The sequence below is a fragment of the Myxocyprinus asiaticus genome, chromosome 26 (assembly GCF_019703515.2).
Source record: "Myxocyprinus asiaticus isolate MX2 ecotype Aquarium Trade chromosome 26, UBuf_Myxa_2, whole genome shotgun sequence".
NCBI lineage: Eukaryota > Metazoa > Chordata > Actinopteri > Cypriniformes > Catostomidae > Myxocyprinus > Myxocyprinus asiaticus.
Window position 1 is genome coordinate 31,532,538 of NC_059369.1, and position 12,285 is coordinate 31,544,822.

At 41.4% G+C, this 12,285-nt stretch overlaps 1 pseudogene; it reads left to right on the forward strand.

Moving 5' to 3' along the window:
- Positions 1-439: 439 nt before the first annotated feature.
- On the forward strand, positions 440-11,877 carry LOC127417094 (protein C3orf33-like; annotated as a pseudogene).
- Positions 11,878-12,285: the final 408 nt, after the last annotated feature.

Consider the following 12,285-nt stretch of genomic DNA (forward strand, 5'->3'; position numbering starts at 1 on the left):
AAATAACAATATATAGGAAATGTATCTAAAATAAATAAGGGGTGATAAATAAATACTAATACAACTTTACTAATAAATACTTGTATCCTATAAGCTATTGTGTATATGTGTGTGTGTGTGTGTGTGTGTGTGTATATATATATATATATATATATATATACACACTAGCTAAAAGAGCCGCTTACGTGTTCGCGTCTTTTTAAAGATGTCGTTCCACAAGTGTTTTCTTATTCGAGGGACACATCCTGCCGTCAGATCAGCATGAGAGCTGCATTCACTGTCTGGGCCGTGCCCACGCAGAGACAGCTCTCATAGAGACAGACTGCCCTCACTGTGAGGGAATGAGTCTCAAGATGCTTCGCTTGCAAATAGCCCTCGTTCTGAGGGACGAAACAGCCTCACGCACCCTCCCACCCGCCTCTTCTGTGATACCCGAGAGATGGGTGGGGCCATCAGGTTGAGCAGGATGAATTTGAGATGGATCTTATGCTGGCACACGCTCCGCGAGCCCCTCAATCTCCATATACTGTGTCTATGCCTACAGTATGTATGTGACGAGCTTCGGCCTTCTGCTGGAGCACGCTGCCTCGTCACGTTCGGCAGTTCTGATGCTGGGGATGATGATGTTATGTCTCTGGCTGCATCTGGCGAGTGTTCAGTGGATGACACTGCTGCCCCTTTCCCCAGTGAGGGCGAGGAGTGTGCACATGCCACTGAAGAGGAGATGCTTCGTGTCCTTTCAAGGGTGGTTGAAGAGCTCGGACTCCATCATGCGACCACGTTCCGCAGATCTGCCCTGTTCTTCCCGGAAGTTCATAACGAAATGACAAAATCCTGGTGCACATCGATTCCATTCCTCTCGATAAAGTGGACCACGGGGAAGACAAAAGTTATGCCCAACTACCCCCCCTGAAAGAGGCGGTAGTGGCACATCTCTGCCTGGCAAGTAGCAGGGCGTAGAACTCATGCCTCATTCATCTTTCTAAGCCGTGTCAACTAACGTCCGCACTGGCTGGAAAAGCATACTCAGCAGCGGGCCAAACTGGTTCAGCACTCCACGCGATGACGTTGCTCCAAGTTTTCCAAGTTAAGCTCCTCAAACAAATGGATGAGCAAGGCTACGATCCAAAGACGTTCAGAGAGCTCCTCACCGCTACGGACAAGCCACGAAAGTCACTGCACAGGCCATTAGCAAGTCAATGAGCAACCTGGTGGTTTTGGATCGTCACATCTGGCTGATCCTCATGGAAAGGCGTGACACGGGAAAAGCCGCTCTATTTGATGCTAAGGTGTTTCCAGCTGGCCTTTTCGGAGGCTCTGTGGATAGATTTGCTGAGTGCTACGTCACAACTCGGCAATACTCGCAGGCTATGAGACATTTTATGCCAAAACAGAGCAGTAATTCATCACAACCGGCTCGCTCCCTCTCTGTCTTGGGCCAGCGCCTGGCTAAAAACCCCACATCAGCTGCCTCAGCACCGCCATAATTTAATGCCTAGCCGCTGGTAAAGCCATTTAAGGGCTTTCCCACTTCAAAGCCCACACATTATGCACAACCACCTCCCGATTGTGAGCAGCGCATTATATCATGTATGAACATACAAAGGTTGCAAAAGAGTACAGCGCTTTTTGCGCATGCACGAGACACTCACACTTTTTCAATAAAGAGCTTTCCCACTTCAGAGCCCACACATTATGCGCAACCATTTCCCAATGGTGAGCGGCGCATTGTATCATGTTATGAACATACCAAATTGCCCTCTGTCCCGTTACATGGACACGTGGTCAGCTCTTACTGGCATTCCGACTGGGTGCTTAAAACGATCGAACATGGTTATACAATCCAATTTGCACGTCAGCCGCCCCGTTTCAATGATGATGTGTCTTCCATGGTTCTGTCCGAAGAAGCGGCGGTGTTACAAATTGAAATACACAGTCTTCTCGCAAAGAACACGATAGAGGTTGTTTCATATGAATTAATATGTCTGCTGTCCCACTGCGCGAATACGTGTCAAGTCCTCATGGGTGTGTCAGAGCTGGTGTTTACAAAGATCGAGCACAATCTGTGGACCAACCACAGGATGTGCCGCTGTTGCGTGCTCAGACTGTGACACACACAGCAGGACTTACAGCCGTTATTTTCTCATTCTGGAGAAGGACGACAGGCTTTGGCCCATTCTAGTTCTGAGATGCTTGAATCGCGTGCTCGCAACGCGCCCATTCAAAATGTTAACTCAGAAACAGATCTTATCACACATCCGTTCTCAGGACTGATTTGCATCAATAGATCTGAAGGATGCGTAATTCATGTACCAATTGCACCATGTTACAGGCGGCTCTTTAGATTAGCATTCAAGGGAACTGCATATCAATTTAAAGTCCTTCATTTCAGTCTGTCTCTGGCTCCCCGCACATTCACGAAATGTATCGATGTAGCACTCACCCCATTGAAAATGAACAGTGTGTGTGTTTTGAATTTCCTCAGCAACTAGTTATTACTAGCCAATCAGTGGCACTACTGAGCGAACACAGAGACTTGCTGCTTTGCCATATGGAAAATCTGGTCAGAAAAGCACACTTTTCCCCAGCCGGTAAATCTCCTTTTTAGGAGTTCATGCGTGCGCACCTCATGAATGAGCGTGTACTGACCATTCTTCGGTGTCTGTTTCAGTTCAAACTGAAAAAAAAAAAACATTACCACTGAAGTAAGTTAATTTTCATGCGCATTGCGGTGACTCGCCACTGCCTGGCTGCCTAGCACCATGGACAGCGCCAGCCTTCTACCAACAAGGTGTTATGCTGGGTCAAGTTTTCAGAAGGAAAGTGCTGACCACAAATGCATCCAACACAAGTCGGGGCGCGGTGTGTCATGGATGCCCAACTTTCAACACCTGAACAGGTGCGAAACGGCTGTGACATAACCGCCTAGAGTTACTGGCTGTCTTTCTAGCTTTGAGAGCTTTTCATTCCAATATTGTGAATCACCACATTCTGATTTGTTTGGACAACACAAAAGTAGTGGTGTATATATTTCGCCACGATGCGCTGGCCCATGAATGGCTGGCGAAATGCAAGTATGCATTTCCCTTGGTGTGCCTCCTTCATTCTGTCATCAGCAAAGTCTGAGTGGACATGGAAACAGTTCTGTTAATTGCGCCGAAATGGCCAAATCAGTCCTGGTTTCTGGAGATGTTAGAAATACTGGACGGGACTCCATGGGAAATACCACTGAAGAAACATCTTCTCTCTCAAACACAAGGCATGATTTGGCATCCCCAGCCGGAGCTGTGAAGCCTACACGTGTGGCCTTTGAATGGAGCACAGTGGACAGGCCAGAATTGGCTCAGTCTGTTATGAACACCATATTACAGGCTAGAGCACTGTCGACGAGACGCCTTTATGCACTGAAATGGAATGTGTTCACTAATTGGTGCTTTTCACACGGCAAATACCTAGTGAACTGCCCAATACCTGAAGTTCATACATTTTGTTAGAGCGATCAGACGTAGGGCTCACTCCATCTATGCTCAAAGTTTATGTGGCGATTATATCTGCATATCACGCCCCTCTCGCTTGGCTACAGCCCTTTCTTGGGACCTAACTTTGGTCCTAAATGTACTCGCGGGGCCTCCCTTCGAGCCTCTGGACTATGTTGAATTGCGCGTGCAAATTGCACAATTGGTGTTTAAGTACACTCAACTAGAGGCGTGGCCTCTTCATAGGCATTGACGAACAGTGTGTCCTTACAAGACATGTGTTTTGCAGCAGGATGGTCTTCTCAAAACACATTCGCAAGGTTTTACAATCTGGACATAACGTCTCAAAACAAGCCCTCTCTGTCTTGAGCACTTGCTATTTTATTGGCCAAATATATAATTATGACCCTCTTTAAGTACGGGCTCCCTGTTACTTTACACAGCCGCCTGCATTCGGGCTGTTGTGTTCCCAAATTTACAGGCATTTCATTATATACACTTACTTTCCGACTGGGTTTGTGAAGGGGTTAATCCATAATATATCACCATAGTTCATATATACATATTCTGAGTGTTCCCCTCCTGGCTGACCATGAGGGTCATTCACTTGCCGTCCCGCGAGACTGCGGCATCATGTTTCCTCTCTGGGAAGGTTATGTTGTGTAGTGCGGCGTGATGGGACTCTGTTCCCCATATGTGTCAACAAGGATGCAATGACAAGTGTACTGAGTCGTAAGGGAACGTCTCGGTTACTTACATAACCTCAGTTCCCTGAGACGAAGGGAATGAGACATTGCGAATGCTGACCGCGCTACAAGGATGCAATGTATCGTTCCCTTCGTCTCAGGGAACCGAGGTTACGTATGTAACCGAGATGTTTTTTTTCTTCTCTCTTGTAAATGTAAACGAGTATAAATGTCAACATCATACTGTATGTTGAAAGGATTGAAGCCTGTCACGCAAAACACGAGCTCACTGATGTCATAAAATATCAGTCTGCTTTTTTTATTCCAACCGTTACTCCTGGTCAGAGTCTTCCGTAAATATTTAGTTTATACGTAGGGTTACGTTCTACTTAAGTTTAATGGTGCAACGCTCAAATATTTAGTAGTGCGTAAATTGTGACTTAGTGCCCATTTACGCTACAACTAGCCTAAGTTGGGACTTACGTGGTGTAACCGACCCCTGTACTCCAAAGCATTAATTGACTCACAGCAGCTCACCAGTACCAGCAGCTGAAAAGGCTCCCCACACCATAACAACTCTTCCTCCATGCTTCACCGTGGTAGAGATGCATTTACTATTGTATTTCTCACCAGATCTTCAAAGACACCTCACTGGAGCATCACCATGTAAGTCAGTCAGGATTCATCACTCCACACAACTCTGCTGAACCACTCTGAATCAAAATGTTCATATTCTGCCAAAAACTTAATTCTGTCTTTGATGTTTTACTGAGACAGCAATGGCTTTTTAACACATCTTCTAGACACAAAACCTGCATTATATAGCCTTCTGGTTATTGTTGTTCACGAAAGAGTCTTGTTTTCTGAGGTCTTGAATTCTGCAGACAGTTTTTATAGGCTTTCTTTTCCCTGTCTTTGAGAACTGTACATTTCAGCAGGTTGTCATCCCTGCATGAAGAGCCTTTGGTCCTACCAGATCCTTTCTTTCTGACAACATCACCTGTTGTTTCAAAGCGTTGACCTATTCTCTTAACAGCTGATAGAGAAATAGGGATTTGCTCTGCATTTAGGGTCTTGTAAACTTCAGAATAGCTACAGTTGGCCTGACACAGACCAGCTATGCGGTTTTGTGCGGTTACTGACAGCAACCCCTGCATGATATTTTGCTTTTTGTGGAGCAGATTTTCTCACTCCTTTACCTAAGGACTCTCAACACTGCATATTGTAGATCTCTCCCTGCTCTATCACTCCTGGTTCCTTTTATGAGTTTGTTTTCAGGCCTTTGATGGGCTGCATCAGGTATGACAGATCACCAACTAATGACTATTCTTTAAAAAAAAAAAAAGAAGATATTTTTTTTAGAAAATTTTGTTCACCAAGACGTGCTATGTTAATAATGATCATAATTTTACCTTTGCATACAAGATGACTATATAAGTGAATTTAGTGTTTAGTGTAATTAAGTGTTTCCAGGTTTTTCCCCAAACAGTTCACTGCAGCAAAAGTGAATGAGCAAATGGTGGCACAGAAGTGCACCAGGGATCCATTTGTTTAAATCTTGGTAATTTCCTAACCAATGATTTGTTGTGGAGACCAGTAAAAGCTTAATGTTTTGCCATTTTGGCTTGGCCCAATTTATAAGTTTTTTGCCCAGGAGTGTATATACAGTGTATATATTTATATAAAAAGTCACTTCTATATGCAACAGTTATGTATAAATACGATACAAAAGTCATATTACCAAGTCATAGTGGAATTTCGAATGTGTACATTTTGTGTACTTGCAAGAGTGAATTTATTGCTGCGCATGGAGTATTTTAGTTTTCCTTTAGCCTAATTGCATGGAGGAAAATGTAATTTTCCTAAACGTCTCATTGTCTTGGTCATGTCATGTCTTTTTCTGTAGATTACTAAATTTGGCTCCGCCACTGATATTCCAGCTCGGTTCATTGAGAGAAACGTTAGTATCAGAGGAAGAGTGAGAAATATAACGGAGAAAGGGCTTGAAGTGGAACACGTTCCAATTTATGTCCCTTTGCTCAGCCCCCTGCTTACTAAACGTAAGGAAATGCATGACCCCCCATGCAGTCCCCCAGAAAGACCCCCCACCCCGGGCTTTAATTAAAGTCTTATCAGTAGGCGTGCACATGTATTCTGCAGCTGTCACAGGGACCACTGTGTTCATCTGAACAGCTGTTCTCAATTAATACTCAAACTTCACAAATCCTTGCCTCTTAGAAACGAAAAGGCAGACATCTCCAACTGTGTCAGTGAAGTTTTTTTTCTTGCTGTTAACTTGCTTCATAGTGATGTTGTCTTTAAACTTGGATTGAAGCCAATTTATTAGTCCTTTATCTTCAGTCATTGAAGCAAGAAAGATTTTTCTCTTCATTTGTCCTGCTACAGTCCAAACCTCTTGTTACTGAACTGAACTGCCACTGAATTGTTAACATTTGTGTATCTACAAGATTGTGTTTCAATCCTTACAAATGAATTATCTTTGTAAACCAGTTAGTGGAGTGAGGCAGTCAGTGAAATTCTATTATGGACCATCCAAGCCTTCAAAATGAGTTTAGACATGTTTTAAGTGTGCTTTTTACTCTATAAAGTGCACAGATAAAGTCCCTGAAGTTTAGACGAAATTATATCTCTCAGTCTCACTGTGATTCCCAGATGGGCATGTTAAGCTTGACCTGTGTGTGCTTATGCTGTATGGACCTATCTTGCTGTCTCTCATATACCACAAGCTGTTACTTATATCAGGGTAGCATCCACACATTGAGATAACTTACTGCTTTATACTCTCTCCTTGAACTATTTTCCCATCGTAAAAGCACTTTGAAATAGAGTCTTGTTTATCTAGTGTTTTAAAGGGTCATTGGCTAGAGATGACAAACTGCCTGAAATGCCCTGGCTTCTGCAGGTCAGTCTGTGACTCTCCTGGATGTGCGACTGGCTGGGGAGGAGCTGACCTCAGAAGGGCTATACAGAATCGGTCAACAGCTCAAACCAGCTGAGACAGTGTGGCTCCGACTCATCGCTCGACAGAACGAGACCCTCTGCTGCCTAATGTCAGTTAACAGGGTAAGTGAGATATACCAGATTAGAACAGGGTCAGATGCCACCATGAAGTTGTTAGCTTGACAAATGAAAGGCTTTAACCGCTAGACAAAAAGCACAGTTAGACATTTAAAACACAATAATAAAATGTTAACAACATACATTGTCAATTTATTTGCAAAACCGCTGCTGTAAAATCTCATAAGCCATACTTAGTATTAACCTGTTCAGTACCCCCCAAAAAAACTTATTCAATATCATTGAATTCCAGAATACTATTAGTCTATAAATAGTTATTATTTAATATATAGGTTACAACAGGGTTAAACGCCCCCCCAGGGTAAAAGGCACTTTTGATTTTATCTATAGAGACAATATGCTGCCACATATATTCATCTTCTCCCAAAAAACTAAACGCCAAAAAAAACTACCACAGTACTTTCCTGTACACCTGTTTGTCACTATACTCTTGCAAAATGTTCCTGATCCATGAGGCCATTGCATGCAATGTCTGAAGTTTGATTTTGTGGTACTCTGATCCAATATTTAATCATTTTTAAAATGTCGCTATGCATATAGCTATAAGTATTTTGAGACAAAATACTTATTTGTAATTTTTAGTTTTGTTCAAGGTGTTAAAGTTTTTAGTAACTGTCCAGTAAGTAAAAAGATAGTATTTGTGTAAAAAGCCACCCTGTTGCAGTTTTTGTTAAGTGGTGCGAGTAGATTTAAAATGAAAAATGTTCAAAGTGGGCTCACATTTACTGATCAAATCACAATGGAGATTCATTTTTTATAGAATAAATATTATAAAATGCACAATGTGATTGAAATAAACAGAAATTGGTTAACCCTTTCCGGAGGGTTATTATAAATAATCATTATCTTAATTTCTTACTCAAAAAAGCATCGTACAGTATTTGCCTAAGTTGACAAATTTTGCACTATAACTGTTGTCCATATATTTACAAAATATAACTGCCTATGATAGAACCAATGTCTATTGTTAAAAGTCTATGTGTATTGTACATTAGAAATAATTATTTAAACATTATCATAAACTGGTTGTTTTTTATTTTTTATTATTGTTTCTGCAACCTGGTCTCATAGTGAAAACTTGACTCTACAGTACATACATTTTTGCAAAACTTGTTATACGTGTCTTCAGAGACAATTCCCTGCAGTTTCCAGGTGAAATGAACACTAGAGGTGCTACAACAACTGTGTTTTATTCACTTTCGCACGAATCATGACTTTAATGGCTGATTATGACTTTATAAATGCTTACTTCATTCTCTATAACTGAGACCCTGCTATTTTATGATATCGACACACTTTTGCTCTAACGCATCTTTTGAAAAATGATACATTTTAGCGCTTGTATGACAGAACCACCAGCATAAATGCACTTATATCAATGTGATTAGCTTGCGCGGTAGCTCACCTCATAGAGCATTGGACTTACAGTTGTTGGACTGTGGACCAAAACCAGCCATGAGCTCAAGCTGACACATGACACACTATAGTCATATTCGTGACACGAAATGATGTCATTGCTTCAGGAAATGTGCTTTTAATTTCACTTCTGCATTTTAAACACTTTTTGTTAGGTTTAGGCATTGAGTAGGTGAGCATGTGTTATTTGATGTCTCATTTATGTTAAAAAAATATATATCTACCACCCCTGGATTTCGCTAGCTCGCTAGTTTGAATCCCAGGGCCTGCTGAGTGACTCCAGCCAGGTCTCCTAGGCAACCAAATTGGCCCGGTTGCTAGGGAGGGTAGAGTCACATGGGGTAAACTCCTTATGGTCGCTGTAATATTGTTAGTTCTTAGTGAGGCGCGTGGTGAGTTGAGCGTGGTTGCCGCGGTGGATGGTGTGAAGCCTCCACACGCGCTATGTCTCCGTGGCAATGCGCTCAACAAGCCACGTGTTAAGATGCGTGGGTTGACGGTCTCAGATGCAGAGGCAACTGGGATTCGTCCTCCGCCACCCGGACTGAGGCGACTCACTACGCGACCACGAGGACTTAAAAGCACATTGGGAATTGGGCATTCCAAATTGGGAGAAAAAGGAAAAAATAAAATAAAATAAAATAATAATAATAATAATATATATATATATATATATACACACACACACACACACACACCATTGGTTAGGTTCAGGCAAAATGTTAGGGAGGTATGTTTTAATCATTAAACATCCATCTAAAATTCACCGTAAAACCTTGTCTGAATACGACATAATTTCCCTCACTTTTGACATCCTCCAGCTGGAAGTTCACTTGAAATCTGCAGCCAAACGTGATATACAGCACGTACATTTTGAATTGCAAAAAAGTTGTCATGTTCCGTAAATTTTCTGAGACCAAGCTGCATTACTGGCTAGAGTAGCAATTAAGCATTTTTTGTGTCATTGTATAATAGTTAGGGTCTGAAGGGGTTATAACACAAATAAATCCAATTTAGCAGCTTTTTAGATTTAATCACATTCTTTTCTCTGATTCTCTTTCTAGGGCTCGCTATTAAACACTTGTGTGAATGAGGAGCTTTTGAGGTATGGTTTGGCTAGGACTTCTCCCCTGGTGGGTCTGGACCCTCACTCTCGTATCTACTGGAGGCTCTATAAGCGCTGAGGGCTGAGAGCAAAGCAGAGAAGAAATGGAAAGGCCTTTGGAAAGAAGGGAGTCATTGGGAGAGGGTTACTAATGTCTTTAAGAACAATATTCTAGTCATGTCAATCAAGAGATTTTTTAATTGGACATCTGGGAGTAGTAAGGAGTAGTAAACTATACAGCTTTCAAAAGGATGAGGTTGGTAATTATTTTTGTACATTTATTCTAAATGTGGTGTTGTGTGATCTCAGACAGGCATGACTTAGTTCAACTAAAAATTTTAATTATGTCATCATTTACACATCCGAATGTTCCAAACCTGTATGACTCTTTTCTTTCCACTGAACACAGGAGGAGAGATGTTAGGCAGAATGTTACGGATGGACAGCCTGAGTCATCATTCACTTTCATTGCATCTTTTTTTTCCATAGAAGTGAATGGTGACTGAGACTAACATTCTGTTTAACCTTTCCTTTTATGTTCCGCAGAAGAGAGAAAGTCTTAAGGGTTTGGCGCAACATGGGTGAGTAAATGATGACATAATTGTCATAATTGCGTGAACTGACTTTCTTGGTAGAGGGGAGCACAATTAAAATTAACTTGTTGTAGTTTTTGCTTTCTCCTTATTAATGTTCTGACCTCTTAATTTGGGAATGTGTCTTTTCACACATGCCCTTATTTACCCAACATGAAGACAGACAACCTTATCACCATCCGTGATGGAGGCAGTGTGTAATAATCAATCACATTATTCATGCTGCCTTTCACCTGTATCATTGGAACCCATCATGAGATTTCTGACAACCGGAAAGCCTTTGTACTCTTTCAGTCCTCTCATAAATCCATATCCCACAGACCTCTCTGCTTTCTCCTTCCCTAGGGAGTTGGGGGAGTGCTTTGTCATGATGACATGGCAGTAGGGGTCTACCGATGCCCCATGGAGACAATGAGGAGGGAGGATCCCCATTACTATAGAAACATCACACTCAGAAGACAAAGTGCATCAAAGGGTGTGGCCATCGCAGGGTCCTAGAGACCAAAGGACTTGGAGATGTGGAAAGGAGGCTACAACATGGAGTGGGAGCTTTTAAAGCTCCAGATAGTGACAGTAGTGTCTGAATGGAAGAAATAGGAGAGTAGGTCATGTATTATTGTCTCTAAATTTTTAAGGCTTAAAATAGGAAACATCATATTAATTATAAGTAGATGATAACACTAATATAGTCTTTACAGTAAATATATTTGAGTTGCATGTACAGTCAACAAAATGTTGGTGTCTTAGCATTGTGAAAATGCAGGGAATAATTTTGAGCCAATCCAAATAGCTAGAATTGTAATCAAGGACTTAATTGTGATTGTTTCATTTTGTCTACAAATAGGCAATACCCAGTACCTTAAGGAAATTAAGGAAAACCAAACAAATAGCAAAGGTAGACTAAGACTTGTTAGGCTCTATGCAGGGGCTTAATCGACATACAGTGGCCCTCCCAGTGGGTTGCTGAATGCTAAAAGCCCAGGTCCTGCTGTACTTGTGGTAGGGTTTTTGTTTTTGCCACTGCTCTCAATGGCAATAGTCTATCAACTAATGGGCACAAGGGGGAGGGAGTGACCGGGGAAGCTGCCCGGTAAATGTCCCCAGCGTCTATGGCAGGGTTTCTGGACTCTTAATGGACAGACAGTTTGAATTGTAAGGTGCATTACTATGATCAGGGTCTGAGTCTAGTAGACTTTGAACTGAGACTCAGCACATGGGCAGTTACACAGAAAGAACTGTGGAAACTGTGGACGGACTGATGAATGAGAGATGTGGGAGCTGAGACTTGGGGAAAATATGCTCTTTGTGTTTGTGCAGGAGAGAGAACAGAGCTCCTCTCTCCTCATTGTATCAAATTCTAAGCCTGGAATTTTTAGCTCCTCAACAGATAAGAAAGAAAAAAAAATAAAAATCCCATTTTACTTCAGTTGAATGTAATTTGGCAAACACTTTACAATAAGGTTGCATTTATTAACATTTGTTAACTACGTAAGTTAACATGAACGAACAATGACTTTACAACACTAATCTTTAATTTTAACATAGACTAATACATTTTTTAAAAGTTGTATATGTTAACTATGATTAATGCATTATTAATTAACATGAACTAACAATATGCAGTTGTATATTTTTATAAATTAACATTAATCAATGTAAATAAATGCTGTAGAAATATATTGTTAAAATAGACCTACTGTATATATTATAAATATATTCATTTTTTTTTAATTAACATTTGTATTAATTCATAGAGTTAATACAAAGAAAAAACCACAACATATATATAATGAATCACATTTATCATTAAGCCCCCTACTATAACCCCTCCCCCTCCCAATCAACCACCCCACCCTGACCCCCCACAAACACCTCTGTGGTCAATAGGAATACACACACACACACACACA